This window comes from Triturus cristatus, chromosome 2_1 (genome assembly GCF_964204655.1).
Source record: "Triturus cristatus chromosome 2_1, aTriCri1.1, whole genome shotgun sequence".
In the NCBI taxonomy this organism is placed as follows: Eukaryota; Metazoa; Chordata; class Amphibia; order Caudata; family Salamandridae; genus Triturus; species Triturus cristatus.
In genome coordinates, this window is record NC_140581.1 from 226,891,477 (window position 1) to 226,914,570 (window position 23,094).

General features: G+C 50.4%; 1 protein-coding gene across 8 annotated transcripts in view; it reads left to right on the plus strand.

The window, feature by feature from the left end:
* The window catches only part of NEDD4L (NEDD4 like E3 ubiquitin protein ligase), a 1,669,848-nt gene that overhangs the window by 328,431 nt on the left and 1,318,323 nt on the right, over nucleotides 1–23,094 (plus strand). The gene's annotated exons all lie outside the window — the stretch shown is intronic.

A 23,094-nucleotide genomic window follows, 5' to 3' on the forward strand; every position in this document is an offset into this window, starting at 1 on the left:
GGCAAAGGTCCTGGAATGCGCGCCTTGCCCTAGGCTTAGAGTCTGTGGCCCCAGAGGTGCTATCCAGCCCCACATCCAGCAACATGTTTAGGTCGCCGCCCAGCAAAACGCCAGCCGGAGCCAGGGTTACCAGTTGGGCCGCAAGCGCATTGAAAAAATCCGGGGAATCAGTGTTGGGGGCATACACACAGACAAGAGTAACAACATGGCCCATCAAGACCCCCCGCACAATACAGTAGCGCCCCTCCCTGTCCCCTAGAAACGTTTGGCATTGAAACGGGACCCTCTTATGGATCAGCACCGCAGTGCCTCTGGCGTAATTACTATAATTAGCGAAGTATCGGTGAGCGCCCCAGGAAGCCGCAAAGCGGGAGGGCATGGGGCCATGCAGATGAGTCTCTTGGAGAAAAGCAATGTCCACCTGATGCCGATTTAAGTAATGCAGTACTTGTTTGCATTTACTCCGGTTGTTCAGGCCCCGGACATTCCAAGTCATTAACGATAGATTGAGAGGAGCTTCATTCAAACCTATGTGAGCCATTGATGCCAGTCAGCAAGTGATGGGAGCAGCAAAATCGGAATGTCACTGTGTATCAATAAAGTTCGTTCACACATAGCCGTAGTAGTAGAATCAAAATTGCTTACCCCAACCCCCCTCCCCCAGCCCAGCCAAACCACGCAAACGTGAGGCAATCCCAATTCTGGAAAAAAAGAAGAACATAGCTCTAGGCAGGAATACCCAGTGTAACCAAACAACAAAAAGTAGAGCATCGTAACAGAAAACGATCCCAGCGGTTTCAACCAAAGGGGGGTGACAACGATCCGCAATCAACCCAGCGCTGCAGCACCTATATACTCCAAATGTTAATACGTCCTCAAATAACCAAAGTCAAAACAGTGCAAAGTTCAGTAACGGGCGCAGTCTCAGCCGACACCGGAGGATGAGAACAGGTCCTGGCTGCCCGCAGACCCACTACCAGGGGGAGACCGTCCACCCTCCTCTCCCCCCGGCGGGCCCCTGCGCGGCTTGTAGGTACGGCAAAACTCCTGCACCGCAGCGGGATTGTCAAATAGCCGAGCTCGGCCATCAACCTCGACCCGGAGCCGGGCCGCATAGAGCATGCCATATTTAAGGCCCAGGTTCCGGAGCGCCGCCTTCACCCCCGCATACTTACGCCTGGCCTCCTGGACCATGGCAGTGAAGTCTGGGTAGAATGAGAGTCTTGCACCTTGCCAAGTAATCTCGCCCTTCTCTCTGGCAAGCCGCAAGGCCGTGTCACGGTCTCGGAAGTGCATAATGCGGGCAATCAGGGGGCGAGGAGGGAGCCCCGGGTTAGGCCTCGGCCCCAGGGAGCGGTGGGCACGCTCCACCACGAAGCCAGGAGTGAAGGAGTCTCTCCCAAAGATATCAGCCAACAGTTGTTCCACGAAAACATCCAGCCGGCCCGTGGCCGTGGACTCCGGAACCCCAATAATCCGTACATTGTTTCGCCGACTGCGCGATTCCAAATCTTCGTTTTTGCTGGCCACTTCCTTCAGTATGCGCTCCAATCTGTCCACCCTTTTGATCTCCTGTACCGATTTATCCTCCACTGCCGAGATCCGGGCCTCAGCCTCTCCCAAACGCTTGTCATGGGCCTGGATTTTGGCCCCCATAGTTTCCAGCGTCTTATTGAGGGCGTCAAAGCGACCATCCAGGGCCCTGAAGCCGGCACGCATCTCCTGTAGCCAGTCCGGGGCCGGAGCCTGGGTCGTCGAGCCGCCGGTCGCCCCACCAGCCGGGTCCGGCATGTCAGGGGGGTTATCCGTGGGCTGCTCAGACAGTTTCTCGAATTGCAACGTTTTCTGTTTGGGGTCCTTGCGACCCATTCTCACAACCGCCAGACGTGTGGAGCGCAAGGGAGGCGATGGTGCGATGGAGCGTCCGGCTAATCCTTAGCCAATCTGGTCGGGAGCACTGATGATGGTGGGCCCAGATCACGTCCTCACTGCGCAGCAGGCAAGAGCCACGACTCCGTGTAGCCAGCAGGGCCCCAATGGAACTTCAAGTGCGCCATCGCGATGTGTTCAGCCACGATTCGGCGCCGCCGGGAGGGGCAAGGGAGGAACGCAACAGCCAGCCGCGGAGCACATGGCAAAACCCGAGAGGGCCCAAGTGACGAGGCAGAGACAACCCGGGCGTCGGGCCCAGCGCAGGGCCCCAACCGCCCCCCCCCACCACCAGCAGGCCGTCCCGCCACCCCTCCCAGGCTCCCCGACCGGATTAGTCCGGGGCCCCAGGGAGGAGACAACGAGCGAGGCCGCGGCCAGAGCGCAGGGCCAGAGCCGTGCGCCCGGTCGTCCTCCGGTCCGCAACGGCGTAGGGAGAAGGAAGCGGGTCCCCGCCAGCCAGCACCCCGGTGCTCAATGCCCCCCCCTCCGAGCCCCCCGGTTACCTGTCTCTCGGCCGGCCGCCCTCCTCGCACTCGAGTCCCCCGCTCCCGGATCAGCCCGCCATCTTGGGCCTCAGGATGGTGTGCTCATCTCCGGGCGCCCCCGTGGCCCGGGAGGTCCGCTCTGCATCCCAGCGCACTCCGGGGTCTTAGTTGGGTCAGCGGCAGCGTCTGGCGTCCCGCGCCCGCATCAGGAGGGCGAGGAAAGCAGGGTTTGCGCCGGGTCGATGGCGGAGCTTCAACGCCGTGCGGCCATCTTAGCCCGCGGCTTGGCCACGCCCCCTGGGTATATGGTTTACTCCTGTAGTGTTTACTATTTTAATGTTATCTTGTCAGTTACATTGCCAGACACTGAGCCTCCGGGGACCCCTAGTCTGAGTACATGGTGAGCAGTGATACACTTATGTTCAAAACTGGAGGAGCCAGAGGCTGCCCACAGAAACATAACAAGGATTTTCTAATGTGAACTATATGACAATCTTGTTGAGTGTGAAAATAGGCTGTAGTATAATACTTATTTCTAACACAGAAGAAAACTACAAATATTTCGAAATATATCTGCAGTTAGAAAAGCACAAATGAAGAACTTTCTTTTGTAATTCTGAAGTGTGATAGAAACAATTTTTTTATTAGGATCAAAACACTACTTGGTGATGAACAAATATGCGCTGATAGCCGATTTCCACAGATTATCATTTGTGCTCTACATGTTATGACTAAAACTACATATCTGAGATTTAGAGACCACTTCACTAGAAAATAGGCTATCTGTAAATGACATTTAACAACATACTTTAGTTATGTTTGTGGAAGTGTCCTCAAACATGCACCACCAGCTGCATAACTCACCCTTGCGCCTCTCCTGCTGAATGGGCATGGCTCTTCTGTGTCGCTTGTTTGTGTGATGCTTGGATTTTTCACAGTCCCTTTGACTTTCGTGATCTAACACTGATGAGAGGCACCCCTCTCTGAAAATTGTGTCAGTACCACTGCTTTTCCGCAAGCAATAGGACGACTTGCACCCTGGAGGCAAGAATACTATGGCCATGAACTAGATTCAAACATAATTCAGACATCTAATAGGGCGTTACTTTGTAAATGGTTAGAGGAAAATATTGTCGTGACATGTATACTATGAAGGGAAGAAGAGGTTACTTTTAATGATAAACCCATCTTCAAACCTGTGTAGTAGTTATTTATCCCAAAAGATCACATTAACTTGCAAATCTATTTAGTTTGTTTATTGACTTAGTTGGTTTTCTTATACATTTTGTTTTTACTTGAGGTCTGGATTGAATAAAAAGATTTGTTACTAAACAAAATGTGTTGATTCCTGTTCATGTTGCTGGTTGAAGCCATGCTTTAATTTGTGCTGGTGGTGTCACAAGACTGGCAACGCCACTTGTTATCACCTCCTCTGTATTCCTTGTCATATCACCAATGAGGCTTTGCCTCATTTCATATACTCATTGCATATACTCGAATTACTCTGTGAAGCAGTGTAGGGCAGGAATTTTAGCAAAAATAGATTTTAGAGGAAGCATGATGAGTAACCGGAGGAAATGGAGGATTCACAGGGTACAACCTCTAATTTGACTACTATGGAAACACTGCAGCATATGATAAACAAAGCTATTGCACCAGCTCTGAAAGCACAAAGTGCGGTCCCTACTAAGCAAACCCCTTGTGATGATAACCAGCAGGGTCACCACCGGAGGAGGCTGGGTAACAAAATGGTAGATTTGTGCAAACAGCAGTGTTGGAAGAAGAGTTAAAAAACAGAGGAAACTTAAATCTACCTGAAACAGCTGGGCTAGAGGAAGACTACTACTTTGCACAGTAGCACAGAAAATACCCTGAATGTCTGCCCTTACATACTGCTATAAGAAGGATCTTCTATAAAGAATGGAAAGCCTTCAAGAAATTTGTGTTTCCTCGTTTCATGGCAATGAAGTATTCCTTAAACTGCTAAGATACATTTCTGACAGTTGTCAAAATAGATGCCCAAATGTCATGAGTATTTTAGTAGGGGTTGATTATATTAGAAGATGCAGCACCAGCAGATGCTATAAGCAAAAGTTTATGTAGCTGCAAAAAGAGATTTATGCTGCATCAGATTTCACTATCGGGGCATGTGCTTCTTCTACATACCAATACACAACGGTATCCTCCTGTGCCCATAGACCTCCCCTGCTGTAAAATCTGGAACAAGTTGGTTGGATAATTTCGAAGAATGACTGTAAACTTTCTTTGTTAGATCCTCACTCAATGGATTAGTTGCATGTTTCATCATCTTGTCTCATCTTGGTCCCTGTAAACCAGGACGGTCTCAACCATATTTCAGAGAGCACTTTTGTTATTATGGAACAGAGGTTTAAGAGATAAAAATATCATAAAGCCAACATTGTTTCCCTTTATTACTCTGTGTTTCAGGTAAGATTGAAATAATAATCTGTAGGTGTCGCAAGAGAATGAATACCCTTACATCTCCTTTATCAAGTGGACTTTGTAACAGTGGCGGCCTTTGGCCACAGGATATAGTTGTGGGTTGGTTTTATTAACCTAGGGAGAATCTATCCATCTATCTCTCTCCACCCCTCTCTCCCCAAACCCTATGATCATTAAAATGGATCTTGGGTAGGACAAGTAGAAGATTAGCTGATTGTCAAGTTATTAAGCAATAAGTAAGATGTTTACATACATCTCCTAAAATTGTCTGTGTGTCTTGTTGGCAACCGCAGGCTCTTATGTTTTAGCAGACACCACATATGCATTTGGTTATTGAGAGCAGATGCTGCCCTAAAGACTTTGCTTAGTCAACTTCCCTTCACAGGATCAAAACGGTTGTGTTCCCAACTTGATTAACTTATTAAAAAGTCGACTGAGGACAGAAAATGTATGGCCGCAACATGTGGTGCAGATGGAGGAAGCGGCTGCTAGGCTGGGTTTCCTCGATTTCGGCGCATGGCATATTCCAAGACTTTTCCAGATAGAGGAAAAGTCTAAGGAGAACCTTCACCAGACCCTTCAAAAGATTGTCTCAAATACATGGCTTCTCAAAATACTGGCACAACGTTGCAAACTGGTCTTTGCTACAGATCGAGAGATGTATTTTCCTGCTTAACACCAATACCCAAAAGCCCTCAGTGGGTGCAGGCAAGGAATTCAGAATCTCATGTAATATGCATGAATTACAGCTGTCCTAGAAAACGGAAAATGTGTTATTCATAAATGTTTCTAAAAAACATTCAAGGGCCGTTTGACCCATTCTAGACTTTTTTCTTTTTGCCTTGCCATGGATCCCTTTTATGATGACTTTCTAGTTAACCCCCTCGGTCCCATGGGCGTAACCGTTACGTCCATGGCCGAAATGTCTTCAATGTAATGATGATCACGCGCATGGCGCACTGACATCATTACAATGAAATTGAAACTGAAACGAGCCAAACGGCTCGTTTCAGTTTCACTGCTTCGGTGCTTGTGGGGCTATCTCAGCCCCCGAGCACTAAAACACACGTGAGTGGTATTATTGGAAAGGGGAGAATTTTCCCCTTTTCCAATGGTACCCTTCCATAGTAGATTCCAAGCAGGGATCTACCTCTAGGCACCAGGGAGGGGGGAGTGGCCTCTTTTGCAAAGGTCTTTCCTCTCCCATATTTTAATGGGCATATTCAGTCTTTCTACTGGGAGATCGATGGGGGCAGTAGCTCCCAATCTGCCGCCCTGGCAATAACCCCCAATCAGCACCCCCCCCCCCCCCAATGGGAGGGTGGGCAGACAGCACACTAGACACCAGGGATTCTTTTCTTTTAACAATACGTTGGAGAGGGGACTGCCCTAAATGGGCACTACAATGCCACCATCTTCCCCAAAATTTCCAAAGTGTTTCAACCCACTCCAGGTGCAGATGGTAGGCTATAGCCCTCGATCTGTCCACCCCTGCGAGGGGGGAGCCGAAAGCCCGCTAGGCACCAGGGTTGATTGTTTTAGGTTTGATTTGGCACAATAGGCATGCCAATGTTCCCAAACCCCTCCTTGGGGGCAGATCTGTGATATTTTTAGGCACATCTGCTCCCAACGGGGCAGAAAACGACTAGACACCAGTGAACGTTTCTGTGTGTGTGCGAACTGGAGTTCGGCTGACAGTCTGTTTACTGGCGTTTGGCTGGCTGTGTGTGAACTTGCATTTTGCTGGCCGTGTGCGTGGACTGTCGCTTGACTAGCTGTATGCGTGGATGGCACATGTCTGGCGATGTGCGTGGAATGTTACTTGGCTGGCGATGTGCATGGATGGTGCTTGGCTGGCAGTGTGCATGGATGGCGCTTGGCTGGCAGTGTGCATGGATGGCGCTTGGCTGGTGATGTGCGTAAATGTCGCTTGGATGGTTGTGTTGCTTGCATGGATCCTCCAGCGTTTTATTACTCCGAATCCTCTACAAACCTCAAATTTAGCAAACAAATCGCACTTTCCTCACATTTCTATGTGGAAAATTTGATGGCTCACTGCACTGTCACACATTTTCCACCACCCAGCCTTTCCCTCAGTCTCCTCAATTATACCACGCTTATGTCTGTACCCAAAGCAGAGACCTAAAAACGTATAAAATGAAAAACTGAGGGGGAACCAAAGTGGGTCCCAAAGGGCAGTTTGTTTTTCATTTGTTTGGGCACCCACACAAGTGTGGTATCCTTTTTATTGGGAGACTGAGGGGAATGCTGGTTGGTGGGAAATGTGTGTCAGCGCGGTGATCTCATAACCTTGCCACACAGAAATGTGACTATTTAGCTACATTTCTTATCTATCACAGTACGATCTGGTTTTGGAAGGGGCACCTGCGTTTTTGGTCCCGGGCTATGCGGCCATCCAGGGTAAACTACCAAACCCAGACATTTCTGAAAACTAGAGACTCGGGGGAGTTCAGGGATGCATGGCTTGCGTGGATCCCCCAACGTTTTCTTACCCAGAATACCCTGCAAACCTCAAATTTATCTTTAAAAAAAATCAAATTTTCCTCACATTTCTGTCTTGAGATCATGGACCAGCGCAAGTTTGCTACCACCTAGTATTGTCTTAGATCTCCCGAATAAAATGATACCTCACTTCTGTGGATGGGCTAAGGGCCTGTGACTTGGAAAGGCCATAAACATAGAGATTGAGGACATAACACATCGAGCTCTAAGCGCAATATTTTTTTAACCCCTTCCCCGCTCATGACGGAACCGTTCCGTCATGAGCCACGGTTGCCGTGTGCTCATGACGGAACGGTTCCGTCATGACACGACCGTTGGCGGCCGCTCCGCCTACGCGGCGCTGTTTCCCCGCCTGTGCGGGGGGACAACGTAAATGGGCGGAGTCATGACGGAACCGTTCCGTCATGAGCACAGCTCAACCGTGGCTCATGACGGAGCGGCTCCGTCATGAGCACAGGCCCACCGCGCTGCCCCCCCAGCGCTGCAGCGGAATGTCCGCAGCAGCGAAGGGGTTAATATACCTTTTTTGGCAATTCTGCATTGGACATCCAAACCAAGAGAGGTATCATTTTTATCGGGAGACCAATGGAATGCTAGGTGGTAGCAAATTTGTGCTGGCGCATATAAAGTTGTTTTTTATATTCTGTTTGGTAAAAATACTGTGAGTGCATTAGTTTACAAATGATTGAGTTATTTAACTTAGCTTTAAAAATATAGTTGTATTGAGTAAATTATCTTTAATGAAGACTGTTGCGAGAAAGATGGAGGAGATAATGCTGTGATTGCTTACTGGTAATCTTTATTATTTCAAATTGTAGTCTTACTTCTCACGGTCATACTTCGCACCCTCCCACCTGACAAAAGGGAAACTACTACTATGGATAAAAAAAAACATATACATTTGTTCAACTTGATAAATGCAGGTATCGAGGGGTATGGATCTTGCTTTCATAGTCACTGAAGAAGGAGGGATTAGCTCAAGTGAATTATGTATATGTTCACTGAATAAAACCAAAGGTACAGGGACGTTATAGGTAGGTTTCGATTTTACACACACAAAACCATACTAATTCAGCAGTTATAATTATCTGGAGTTACTATAATTTGTACCCTAACTGTAACTCGCACCCTTGCCATACAGTTAAATTATCAGTAAGTTCACTGCAAATGTTGGAGTGATCTTATCAATGAAGTCATAAAAGATATGTATACTGATATAACATTTGGGATGTTTAGCAGTGTATGGCGAAGACACGAGTAATAGTTATCTAAGGGCATGAGTCATAGTTACTTGAGATAACTATAACTAACTGCTAAATTGCTGTGATTTTGTGCGTGCAAGATCGGAACCTGACTATAACATCCCTGGAACCTTTGGGTGTTTTTTCAGTGAAATTCTACGTGATTTTTTAAATGCTTTTTCTTTTTTTTTTTTTTTTTTTTTTTTTTTTTTTTTTTGAAACCGTTTATTGCAGTTTGTAAAAGTTACAGGTATGGCCCTACAACCACCCGGCCGGCCGCTAGAATGACAAAAGCATATTGCATACATACAGTAAAAGTCTCTCGGCAGTGCAGAGTAGTAAAACAGGAGTAATCAATGGTGCAGGCCACACAGCTCCATGCCCACAGTACGGTTCCCTTTTCTTGGAACAAAACAACACCAAAAAACCACACCCGCAAGGCAACCCGCGATCCAAAGCGACAGCACGTGCTCCATAAGTGGGGGATCCAAACCAGCAGCAGAACTCTGGAGAGGGGAATGGGAATAGATCAGGGACTGGGGGACCGCGCGCCCGCGGCCGAGGGAGGGGGGCCGTCTAGGGAGACGGAGCAGGCGAGGCAGCCGGTAGCAGTGGTGGCTCACAAATACCCCCGCGGTAGGCGTTCCAGGGGCCCCAGAGTTTCACCCACGCCCCAGGCTTACCCCTCGCCACATACACCACCTTTTCACGAAACATACACCAATCCATATGCTCTTCCCAGGCCGACACCGCAGGGGGCCTCTGGGATCCCCACAATTGAGCAATGTCACGCTTGGCTATCATGTATCCCAGAGTCACCCACCGCGTCTGCGGGACCGAATAGTCATTCGGTTCCCATACATTCAGCAAGCATCTCCTCGCTTCAGGCAGCAGCGCGACACGCGTAACCACACGCAGGACCTCATGCACACCACGCCAGAATCGCTCCACCTTCGGGCACTCCCACAGTATATGCATGAAAGTCGCCAACGCACCACAGCCACGCTTACACATTCCGTCACCAGCAAAACCCATACGCAGAAGCCTTGGCCCCGTCACGTAAACCCGGTGAAGGATCTTAAGCTGGACGAAACGAAGGCGAGCCGGGATGGCCACCTCTTTCGGAGAGGCCACCGCGGAAATCCAATCCTCGTCGTCCAGCTCCAGCCCGTCGGCAACCCAAGCCTCGCGGAGACTAGTCAGCAGGCACGATCTATCGTTGATCAGTTTTTTGTATATGAGGGAGATCGTGCTGTCCGGGACATGGCCATCCAGTACTCTGTCCTCCAGGGGGGAAGACTCCGGAATGGATGCGACATCCGGGAAGACGGAGCCCAGCGCATGGCGGACTTGTAGGTACCGAAAGTACTCACTGCCCTGCAGCTGAAACTCCGCCTGCAGCGTCTCAAAAGTTTTGAATCCCCCCCTCGTCCAGAGATCTCCCACCGTGCTGATTCCGATCGTGTCCCACTTCTCGAAGCCCTTCGACGTCCACAGGGAGCCCAACCTCTCAGACGCATACAGCGGTGACGCCCGGGTCAAACGGTCCTTCCACCCCATAGCTGCATTAGCCGCGTGCCAGACACGCACCATGACACGCGTCGGTCCCGTCAAACGGGAGTCGGGCGCGCCAGCGTAGAGCGCTCGATTGTAATCGCCACCGGGCAGGAGCATCTTATCCATCTCAAATGCCGGGTTCAAGGCGGGCCCGTAAAGGCCATGATTAATTGCAGCTAGTTGGGAGGCCCAGTAATACCGTTTAATGTCCGGGAGGGCGACCCCCCCCATCGTACCACGGGAGCGTCAATTTAGCCAGAGCAATGCGCGGCCTCCCGTCCCAGAACAGGCGCCGCTGGAGGCCCTCCACCTCACGGAAATAGCGTGCCGGGACCAAGTCCATAGTATTCTGGAGGGCATAGAGGAAGCGCGGCAGGGACATCATTTTAAACAAGGCCGCTCGGCCGAGCGGCGAGAGCGGCAGACGCCGCCAGCGCACCACGTCCTCCTTCAAGCGCCGGAGGGGGGGTAGCAAATTCCGCTCATAGCGGGCCTCCGGGTCAAGAGTGATATAGATACCCAGGTACCGAAAACCTTGGGAGGCAATCTGGATCGGACAGTCCCGTGGTAGGACCGGAGCCTCCCCGGAAAGCACATAGACACAGGATTTCGCCCAGTTGATGACCAGGCCTGAGTTGCGACCGAATGAGCGCAAAACATCAACCAGGACGATCAGTGATTTCCGCGGGGAGGCGAGATACAGAAGGATATCGTCAGCATAGAGGGACACACGGTCCTCATGCTCGGGGGTCCAGCGGAGACCACGGATAGAAGGGTGCCACCGCAGCCACTCCGCCAGGGGCTCCAGGGCCAGGGCGAACAGGAGAGGCGACAGAGGGCAACCCTGTCGCGTGCCCCGCCCCAGCGCGAATGGGGCCGAGACTCGCCCATTCACTACCACCTGCGCCAATGGGCCCGAGTATAGCAATTTGACCCAGCTAATGAAACCCGGGCCAAACCCAAATTTCGCCAGCATCGCCCAGATGTATGGCCATTCAAGCGTATTAAACGCCATGGTGGCGTCCAAGGACGCCAAGATGGCCGGCTCCCGCACAAATGGGACACGCGCGAGCACCCCGTGTAAGCGCCGCAGATTGAGCGCCGTGTTGCGGTGCGGTATAAAGCCAGATTGGTCTTGGTGGACCAAATCGCCCACCACGCCAATCAACCGGTTGGCCAACACCTTGGCGAGGATTTTGGGCTCCGCGTTCAAGAGCGAAATCGGCCTATAGGATGTGACCCGTTCACGGGGCTTCCCCTCCTTGTGGATCACCACAATTGTGGCCAGACGCTGGTCCGGCGGGAGGGAACCCTGCGAGTGGGCCGCCAGGAACATCGCGCGCAGGTGGGGCGCCAACACATCCGGGCGTAGCTTGTATAGCTCGATGGGAATACCATTGGGGCCCATGGCCTTGCCGGATGCAACCGAGCGAATAGCCAAGGCAATTTCGTCCGAGGTGGGGGGGGCGTCCAGCGAATCCCTGTCCTCCACCGTAAGGGAGGGCAGTGCGATGTCCCGAAGCAGGGCATGGGAATCTTCCTCCGAGCAGGGGGAAACCGGGGAGTAAACTTCGCGGAAATAATCCGCGAAGCAGGAGACAATGGCTTCCGGCTCAGTGACACATGCACCATCCACACTCTCAATCAAAGGCACCACGCGGCTCGCTCTCTCCCTCTTATCCAACCACGCAATCAATTTGCCAGCCTTATCACCCACATCATACAATCGCCCCTGCTGCTCTCTACTGAGGCCCCTGGCCGCCTCCGTGACGAGGGCGCGATAGGCCGCCTGCTTTAGGTGTAGGACATGCAACTTGGCGTCTGTTACCCCGCTCCCCAGGTCACCCTCCAGTTCTGCAATCTCGGCCTCTACCCGGGTCACCTCCTCCCGCTCGCGCCGCCGGGCATGGGAGATAAAGGAGAGGGCCTCCCCTCTAAGAACTACCTTGAAAGCCTCCCACAGGGAGATGGCCGAGGGGACCGACCCCACATTCTCGTCGAAATATCGCTGTAAGGATTTAATCAAATCGGCACGAATGGTGGGGTCGCGCAAATACCATGCATTGATTGGGGCCACCCTGCCATCCCCCCTCGGGAAGACATCGAAATGCAACAACAATGGGGAGTGGTCTGAGATACCCCGCGCCAGATGGCGCACCTCCCCCACCCTCCCTGCATGGGCCGCCGGGACAAGGAGGTAATCAAGCCGCGAGAGGCTACCATGGGCACCCGAGTGGAAGGTGTACTGTCGCAATGCGGGATGCTTTAATCGCCAGCAATCCACCAGGCCCAGCGTGTCCAAAAGGCCGGGCAGCCACGCCTGTGCCCGGGGGAGGTCCCTAGGGGGATGGCGATCCATAGACCCAGAGGCTACCGCATTAAAGTCCCCTCCAACCACCAGCAGGCCACTCGGAAGGTCCAGAAGGAGGCGCCCCAGGTCCGCAAATGTGGTGGCTTGTAACCCAGGCGGGACGTACACTGATATAAAGATAAACACTCTACCCTCCATTCTTCCCACCAGAACCGTGTAGCGTCCCCTCTCATCATGGCGCACCTCATCAATCTCCAACGGGAGTGAGTTCTTAATCATAATACCCACCCCCCGCGAGCCCGAGGTGAAGCCGGAATGGGCCGCCAAACGATATCCCCGCCGATTCATTGCATGAAAGGAGTTACCTATAAGGTGCGTCTCTTGCAGGAAGACAACATCTGGTGAAATACGTTTTAAGTACTGCAGGACCACACCACGCTTAATCCTATCCCCCAGGCCGTTAACATTCCATGACAACACAGTCAAATCCCTACCCCCCATCATACGTCGAAACAATCGGTCGTCCCCCATCGAGCATTCTAAAAACAACAACACAGTAGCGGGTTTACCTTGCGGTGCTAACAAACAACACACCCCCCCCACCCCCCCGGTCCCAACAGAACTCCCCCCTCCCTGCACCCCTGCATGAGCCCAGACAGCCCCCCCAAAGTTCAGTGTGCCTGTCGCCCCATAGCTAAATACTAACTAGTCCCCCAGAGGAGGAGGGAAGCCCCCAACAGACCCCGCACGACCTCCATAGGAGGGGAACATACGCAATCAAGAAATGGTGAAGGAACAACGTCCAGAGCAAGGCCTATTCAGTCACCCCTCAATTCTGATCCGGCGGGCCCTCCTCGCCAGCCGCGCCCCCCCCGCCCCCCCGGCCCCGATCCCCAGGCAGAGTGTCCAGCCAGTCCCCAGCCGCCTCGGGCCGGTCGAAGAAGTGCGTGCGACCATCCACCTCTACCCTCAGCTTAGCTGGAAAGAGCATTGAGTACTTGAGGTTCAGGTCCCTTAGGCGACGTTTAACACCAAGAAAGCTCTGTCGCTGCTTCTGGACCGCCGGAGTAAAGTCTGGGTAGAAATGTACCTCCATGTTGTCAAGCTTGACCGGTCCCTGTTGCCTGGAGGTCTGGAGGATAGCATCTCTGTCCCGAAAATTAAAAATCCGGGCAATGAGAGGCCGCGGCGGGGCACCAGTCTTAGGTCTGCCCCCGTGGACCCGGTGAGCACGCTCCACCGCAAAAAGCTTACTCAGCCCCCGGGGCTGGAGATGGGTCAGGATCAACTCTTCCACGAAAAGATCCGCCGCCTCCGCCTCTCGTCCCTCCGGCACCCCCACAATACGGACATTATTCCTCCGGGCCCGACCCTCGGAGTCCTCCAGTCGCCGGTCCATCAGGGCGCTCGCCTGTCCAAGCCGGCGCACCTCCTTCTGGAGGGCCACCACGTCTGTCGTGAGGCTCGTTGTGGTGTGGGCCAGGGAGTCGACTCGGTCGTTTGTTTTGGACAAGTCTGCCCTCACAAGGCTCACATCCACCAGGACCGAGTCTATTTTCTGCGCTAAGGTGTCGAAACGCTGGTCCACCGAGGCCTTCATCTCTGCGATGGCGCCCATGACGTCCCGGAGGGTCAGATCCACCGGATGAGCAGATGCCTCCGTCGGGCCCACCGGGGATGCACGCGATGTCTCCGGAGAACCCTTCTGGAGCGTGTAGCGGTCCATACTGTTAGCCTGGTGCGCCGTGCCACGGCGGGTCGTCTTCACCTTCGCCCGGTCGCCATCTTGTTTGGTGGACATGCTGGCTCTTCCACCGTCGTGTCAAGCTCCCCGAGCGGGCCGCTATACCAAGTCACGGGTGCCAGGGGGGAAGCGGGGGCGACCACCGAACCGCGGGTCAACCCACCGCCGGCGGGTCAGCCGGGCTCCTGGACAAGGCCACACCACCGCACCCCGCTCCGCCGCCCGACCCCGCTTGAGAGCAAGGAGGGCGCAAAAGCGAAAGCGAAAGTGCGGGGTACGCGAGTCGCCCAGCCCCGCTCGCCGCTGTTATTCACTTTGTCCCCGGATCGCCCCACTACTCCAATCCGGGGGGCCGGCGAGGAGAAGGCCGCAACCTTCGACCGATGCTCCCACCGGTGTTCGGGGTCCGATTCGAGCCCAAAAAACGGGTGGCGCCTCAGCTCGGGTTCCCCGACACAGTCCCCTCAACAAGGACAGGATATCGCCAGGATTAATTCAGGAGGTCGCGGAGGTCCTCGGGAGCCTCGCACCTACGCGGCCATCTTGGTTGCGCGCTAGGCTCCTCCTCCTAAATGCTTTTTCTTAACTTTAGAGTCCCTGTAACCTTGTTTTTTTTTAGTGAATTGCTCAATTTTTTTTAAATATATAAATTGTACTACGATGTGACCCATAAGTACAATTTACAATTGTATATTTTCACAAGTTTTCAAACTTCACTCATTCGTTCTTATTATATATTATAAAACTAAAAAATTAATATAAGGTTACTTATTTAGTCTTTGATAAATGCAATAAACCAAGTCTTTCTTTTTTTTTAAATTCATTTTTTAGATCCGCGGATCCATTGCAAACCCTTGGATAAATAAGGGGTCTGCCGGTTATACTGCACACATTCAATACTAAAGCAACAACCCATTTAATACAAACATATGCTATTGCAATTTCTATAAGTGTATCACTGCCTGTGTGTGGATGTACGAGTGGCTATGTAAGTGACTGTGGGTGTGTAAGTGACTAAATGGGTGTGTGAGTAGGTGCGTGGGTGGCTGTATAGGTGAGTGTAGGTGTGTGGGTGGCTGTATAGGTGTGTGTGGGTGGCTGTATAGGTGTGTGTGGGTGTGTAAGTGGCTGTATGGATGTTTGAGTGGGTGTGCGCAGTTGTGCGGGTGTGTAAGTTGCAATTTACGTCTTCAAGAAGGTGTGTGAGTGGCTGTGTGGGGGTGTGGGAGTGGTTGTGTGATTGGTTTTGTCAGTCTGTGTGTGGCTGTAAGAATGTGTGAATGGATATGTGAGCAGTTGTTGGTGTGTGAGTAGCTGTGACTGACTGACTGACTGAAATATTTGTTAAGCGCACTTATGCCGAGGCGTCTTGGCGCTGAGCTGGAAAGGGGTACGAGGAGAAAATCTATGGTTTGGTAAAGAGCCAGGTTTTCGCGGCCTTTCTAAACTGAAACTTACTTGTTGTTAGCCGAAGTTCTATAGGTAATCTGTTCCATAGGCTTGCTGCCTGGAAAGAGAAAGCCTTGCCTCCCCAACGGGCCCTTTTGAATTTAGAAATGCCAACCAGGCCCTTACTCATGGATCTGAGTGTACGACTAGGAACGTACCGAGGAAATAACGTTTCCACGTCATCTGCACCGCCTCCATATACTGCTTTGTGCACTAGGCATAGGATCTTGAATTGAATACGATTGCGCACAGGAAGCCAATGAAGCCTCTTCATGCTTGCTGAGGTGGGATGATGTTTTGGGAGGTCCAGCAATACTCTTACAGCTGCGTTCTGCAGAGATTGGAGTTTTGAGAGTTGTCGCTCACCAATCCCAGAGTATAGTGCATTACAGTAATCTATACGAGATAGGACCAGAGCTCCTACTACAGTTTTCCTTAGGGACGGAGGGATAAAAGGCAGAATTTTACGAAGAATTTTAATCATTAGGAAACAGGCAGAGGTGACCTGGTTGACTTGGTGGGTTAATGAGAGATCTTTGTCCACCATGAAGCCTAGGTTCTTCACTTTGTGTGCAGGAACAGGGCAAGCGCCCGCCTCTGGAGGCCACCAGAGGTCATTCCAGATGGATGGTTTTTGACCGAATTCCAACACCTCCGTCTTTTCGGTGTTAAGCTTAAGAAAGTTTGAACTCATCCATCTCATTACTCCGGCAAGACAGCTTCTAAATCTCTCCGCAGTAGCTTCGTGATTTTGTGTCAGGGACACCACCAGCTGGGTGTCATCTGCATACGACACTAATTTTAGGCCATGATTTTTAATTATGTTAGCCAATGGGGTAACATATAGATTGAACAACGTAGGGGATAGTGCTGATCCCTGAGGAACACCACAAGGGAGAGAGAGTTCAGCAGACTGAAGTCCCTCCCAGTGGATTTGCTGTGATCTTGCATCAAGGAAGGAGCGCAGAAGCGCCAAAGCAGTATCTCTAATACCTATTTCGTTCAATCTTTCCAGTAACACTCTATGGTTAACAGTGTCGAAAGCAGCTGTTAGATCAAGAAGGACAAGAGTGGCCCTGCCTCCACTGTCCATGACTTTTCGAATTTCCTCTACCCTCAGCTTAGCTGGAAAGAGCATTGAGTACTTGAGGTTCAGGTCCCTTAGGCGACGTTTAACACCAAGAAAGCTCTGTCGCTGCTTCTGGACCGCCGGAGTAAAGTCTGGGTAGAAATGTACCTCCATGTTGTCAAGCTTGACCGGTCCCTGTTGCCTGGAGGTCTGGAGGATAGCATCTCTGTCCCGAAAATTAAAAATCCGGGCAATGAGAGGCCGCGGCGGGGCACCAGTCTTAGGTCTGCCCCCGTGGACCCGGTGAGCACGCTCCACCGCAAAAAGCTTACTCAGCCCCCGGGGCTGGAGATGGGTCAGGATCAACTCTTCCACGAAAAGATCCGCCGCCTCCGCCTCTCGTCCCTCCGGCACCCCCACAATACGGACATTATTCCTCCGGGCCCGACCCTCGGAGTCCTCCAGTCGCCGGTCCATCAGGGCGCTCGCCTGTCCAAGCCGGCGCACCTCCTTCTGGAGGGCCACCACGTCTGTCGTGAGGCTCGTTGTGGTGTGGGCCAGGGAGTCGACTCGGTCGTTTGTTTTGGACAAGTCTGCCCTCACAAGGCTCACATCCACCAGGACCGAGTCTATTTTCTGCGCTAAGGTGTCGAAACGCTGGTCCACCGAGGCCTTCATCTCTGCGATGGCGCCCATGACGTCCCGGAGGGTCAGATCCACCGGATGAGCAGATGCCTCCGTCGGGCCCACCGGGGATGCACGCGATGTCTCCGGAGAACCCTTCTGGAGCGTGTAGCGGTCCATACTGTTAGCCTGGTGCGCCGTGCCACGGCGGGTCGTCTTCACCTTCGCCCGGTCGCCATCTTGTTTGGTGGACATGCTGGCTCTTCCACCGTCGTGTCAAGCTCCCCGAGCGGGCCGCTATACCAAGTCACGGGTGCCAGGGGGGAAGCGGGGGCGACCACCGAACCGCGGGTCAACCCACCGCCGGCGGGTCAGCCGGGCTCCTGGACAAGGCCACACCACCGCACCCCGCTCCGCCGCCCGACCCCGCTTGAGAGCAAGGAGGGCGCAAAAGCGAAAGCGAAAGTGCGGGGTACGCGAGTAGCCCAGCCCCGCTCGCCGCTGTTATTCACTTTGTCCCCGGATCGCCCCACTACTCCAATCCGGGGGGCCGGCGAGGAGAAGGCCGCAACCTTCGACCGATGCTCCCACCGGTGTTCGGGGTCCGATTCGAGCCCAAAAAACGGGTGGCGCCTCAGCTCGGGTTCCCCGACACAGTCCCCTCAACAAGGACAGGATATCGCCAGGATTAATTCAGGAGGTCGCGGAGGTCCTCGGGAGCCTCGCACCTACGCGGCCATCTTGGTTGCGCGCTAGGCTCCTCCTCCTAAATGCTTTTTCTTAACTTTAGAGTCCCTGTAACCTTGTTTTTTTTTAGTGAATTGCTCAATTTTTTTTAAATATATAAATTGTACTACGATGTGACCCATAAGTACAATTTACAATTGTATATTTTCACAAGTTTTCAAACTTCACTCATTCGTTCTTATTATATATTATAAAACTAAAAAATTAATATAAGGTTACTTATTTAGTCTTTGATAAATGCAATAAACCAAGTCTTTCTTTTTTTTTAAATTCATTTTTTAGATCCGCGGATCCATTGCAAACCCTTGGATAAATAAGGGGTCTGCCGGTTATACTGCACACATTCAATACTAAAGCAACAACCCATTTAATACAAACATATGCTATTGCAATTTCTATAAGTGTATCACTGCCTGTGTGTGGATGTACGAGTGGCTATGTAAGTGACTGTGGGTGTGTAAGTGACTAAATGGGTGTGTGAGTAGGTGCGTGGGTGGCTGTATAGGTGAGTGTAGGTGTGTGGGTGGCTGTATAGGTGTGTGTGGGTGGCTGTATAGGTGTGTGTGGGTGTGTAAGTGGCTGTATGGATGTTTGAGTGGGTGTGCGCAGTTGTGCGGGTGTGTAAGTTGCAATTTACGTCTTCAAGAAGGTGTGTGAGTGGCTGTGTGGGGGTGTGGGAGTGGTTGTGTGATTGGTTTTGTCAGTCTGTGTGTGGCTGTAAGAATGTGTGAATGGATATGTGAGCAGTTGTTGGTGTGTGAGTAGCTGTGACTGACTGACTGACTGAAATATTTGTTAAGCGCACTTATGCCGAGGCGTCTTGGCGCTGAGCTGGAAAGGGGTACGAGGAGAAAATCTATGGTTTGGTAAAGAGCCAGGTTTTCGCGGCCTTTCTAAACTGAAACTTACTTGTTGTTAGCCGAAGTTCTATAGGTAATCTGTTCCATAGGCTTGCTGCCTGGAAAGAGAAAGCCTTGCCTCCCCAACGGGCCCTTTTGAATTTAGAAATGCCAACCAGGCCCTTACTCATGGATCTGAGTGTACGACTAGGAACGTACCGAGGAAATAACGTTTTCACGTCATCTGCACCGCCTCCATATACTGCTTTGTGCACTAGGCATAGGATCTTGAATTGAATACGATTGCGCACAGGAAGCCAATGAAGCCTCTTCATGCTTGCTGAGGTGGGATGATGTTTTGGGAGGTCCAGCAATACTCTTACAGCTGCGTTCTGCAGAGATTGGAGTTTTGAGAGTTGTCGCTCACCAATCCCAGAGTATAGTGCATTACAGTAATCTATACGAGATAGGACCAGAGCTCCTACTACAGTTTTCCTTAGGGACGGAGGGATAAAAGGCAGAATTTTACGAAGAATTTTAATCATTAGGAAACAGGCAGAGGTGACCTGGTTGACTTGGTGGGTTAATGAGAGATCTTTGTCCACCATGAAGCCTAGGTTCTTCACTTTGTGTGCAGGAACAGGGCAAGCGCCCGCCTCTGGAGGCCACCAGAGGTCATTCCAGATGGATGGTTTTTGACCGAATTCCAACACCTCCGTCTTTTCGGTGTTAAGCTTAAGAAAGTTTGAACTCATCCATCTCATTACTCCGGCAAGACAGCTTCTAAATCTCTCCGCAGTAGCTTCGTGATTTTGTGTCAGGGACACCACCAGCTGGGTGTCATCTGCATACGACACTAATTTTAGGCCATGATTTTTAATTATGTTAGCCAATGGGGTAACATATAGATTGAACAACGTAGGGGATAGTGCTGATCCCTGAGGAACACCACAAGGGAGAGAGAGTTCAGCAGACTGAAGTCCCTCCCAGTGGATTTGCTGTGATCTTGCATCAAGGAAGGAGCGCAGAAGCGCCAAAGCAGTATCTCTAATACCTATTTCGTTCAATCTTTCCAGTAACACTCTATGGTTAACAGTGTCGAAAGCAGCTGTTAGATCAAGAAGGACAAGAGTGGCCCTGCCTCCACTGTCCATGACTTTTCGAATTTCCTCCATAGCCATAATTAAAGCTGATTCTGTAGAATGGCGTGATCTAAAGCCGTGTTGTGTTGCATCTAGTAAATTGTTGGAATCAATGAATTGCATCAGCTCCTGGTTGATCATTTTTTCTGCAACTTTGGAAGGAAATGGAAGACAGGAGATGGGGCGATAGTGTTTAGTATCCTGTGGGTCTAGTGAAGGCTTCTTGAGAATGGGTCTGATACAGGCCTTTTTCCAACTTGATGGGAAAACACCTGAACTAGTGATTTTATTAAGCAAGGGGGCTAATGATGCACTTATTTCCATGGGGGCCAAATGGTATATATAGGAGGGGCACGGATCAAGGGGGGAACCTGATTTTATTTGAAGTAGTGCGTCATTGACCTGTGAGTAGCTGTGTGGTTCTCTGAGTGGAATCCTCGCATCCTCAAAATAAAAAAGTGGACAATTTCTTGTCCATGAGGTTTCCCCTCACAGATCCCTCCATCAGTCCCATGGGGGTCAGGGTACCTCTACCCCGACCCCTTTTATCACTTTTACATTTTGTTCTCTCCCCTGGGAACTGGGTCACAATTCACAAAATTACGGCTGCAACTTTCCTCTCAGGTTGCAGCCAGCCAATCACTGTAAAAAGATCAGTTGAGGGCGGAATGCTGAAACCATGTCAAACATTCACCCTGAAAGTACTTGCCGCTTACCAAATGTAAAATCTTAGGCCTCCAAACTCAGAATAGCTATTTTAGGTTTTGGAAAGCTAATGGTTTTAAAGAGATGGGTCGTTTTATAATTGGAGGGAGATGCATCAATTTGCAGGAGGTCCAAGATAGATGTGGAGACCGGTGTCAGCTTTTCTTTTTTGGCTAACTTCAGATTATACATCTGTTGAATAAGTACTGTCTTCAATCTAGCACAGGTGCCACACCTGCTATAGCCGCTCTCTTTAGAACGAAGCTAAGAGGGGTGGGAAATTGGTATTGGCTTTTACGGAGCCAAGGAGAGTCCCTTTTGGTTAATAACTTTCAAGAGAGAACCAAACAGGAAACTCAATGTACTTTCTCAGATCTTGAGTGGCAAGATATCTCGCTATATGGCAGCAAGGCATTAAGAGCGGCAAATTTTAAAAGAATGTCACGCTGGATGGCATATTATACTCCCAAAGCACTCCATAATATGCATCCAGAAGTTGAGAATATATGCTTTCGTTGTCAGCAATTGGGTGAGGGAGGCTGGCTTCATATATTTTATACATGCCCGATGTTAAGACAGTTTTGGGTGAAAGTTTCTGCCGCTCTTGACCTTGCCTTGCAGAGCAGATTGGAACCAGAGGTGGCAATAGCACTTTTTGGTTCAGTAAGGCAGAGACCATTTCAGCCAATGTCTAGAGGGAAGGAAATATTTGTAGTTATCACCTCTTTTGTGGCACTCTCCCAGATTCTCCAGAACTGGAGGACAACAAAAGTACCAGCCTACCTAGAATGGCCTAGAAAAATTATTGGAACGAGAAAATTTGAAGAGGCTTATGCGAAAAGGGTCCGAGCCATTAAAAGATACCTCCGAATGGAAATACAGGATGAGATAGAAAGTCGGCAAAGGTAAACGTGTCAGTGTTTTTATGTTAATCTAAGCACAATTGCACTTTGTTTAAGGAATGTTCTGCTGCTAAGGGTAGAATATGAGCTGACACACTTTACCAAGGTTTAGAAAAATCTGATTGGATAAAAGGAAAATGCACTTTATGAGAGTTAAATGCACAGTATTTTACTGATGGTACTTTGTATTGTTTAAATGCTTTAATCATGGGTATTATAGAATATAAAAGATTGAATCTCAATGACTTCGCACGTTGCGCTTTAGACAACGAATGAATTGACAGTATAACAGTTTTTGTTAAAAGATTACAATATTTAAAATAATGGTGTCTACTGTTGAAATTGATTTTGTGTATATCAGTAATGATTTAATCTTTGTTTCTGCTCAATAAAAACTTTAATAAAAAAAAAAATATTCACCCTGAAACCGGTCCCAGGATGCTTGTTTTTGTTCCAGGGAAGACCTGGCTTTGTAGTTCAGGCTGGACGGTTCCCATGAGGAGCAGGGTCTAGACTGATTTCCATATGACTTGGTCTGAACTGGGGTGGCATGGTGAGCAAAAGAACTATGTATTTAACGCAGATCTCTTGCCTGTGGGGGAATGTTTGATTTGTTTCGCGTTCCGTCCACCATTTGTATATATTTTTATTTCCCAGCCAATTAGGTCATTGGTGTTGGTGCGTGGATTTGAGTCTCTAGTAGTACATGAATCTTTTGACTTTAATAGCTCCAAAACTACTACTGCACAGATTTACATCAAATTACAAAAAGCACTCTTTGTGGACTAAGATCTAGCTTTCTGCCACATTTGGTGTAAATTCAGCGGTTTGGGCTGTAGTTCTGTCTAATCTCCCTATGGAAAATTGCATGGGTAAAATGTGTTTTGGACTCCCCCCTTTTACTTGGCCCACGCTTCACGGATCACCCCAAAACAGTCCCATACGGCAGCTGCAGTGACTGGCATATGAGTTGTGAAAATTTCTTGAAGATTTGTCAAAAGATGCCAAAGGTATTAGCAAAACAAACGCTTTTCCAATGGAAACTAGGTCCTATAACAACCGCTTGACGACCACCACCAGTATGTAATTTTTGTGTGTGTATACATACATATCTATTCAGATTGTGTGTGCTTGTTTCAGTGTGTGTGCTTGTTTCAGTGTGTGTGTGTGTGTGTCAGTGTGTGTCAGTGTGGCAGGCAGTGACAAATAATTTCACATATTCTTGCTGTCTGTGACCCAAAGTCTCGAGTGGGGCGGGGGGGGGGGGGTTGACACAACGGGAGGGAGGGGGGCAGTGAGAGAGAGAGAGAGTGTCGAATGAAATCGTTTCATCAGCTTGTTCCTAAAGGGAAAAAAACTTG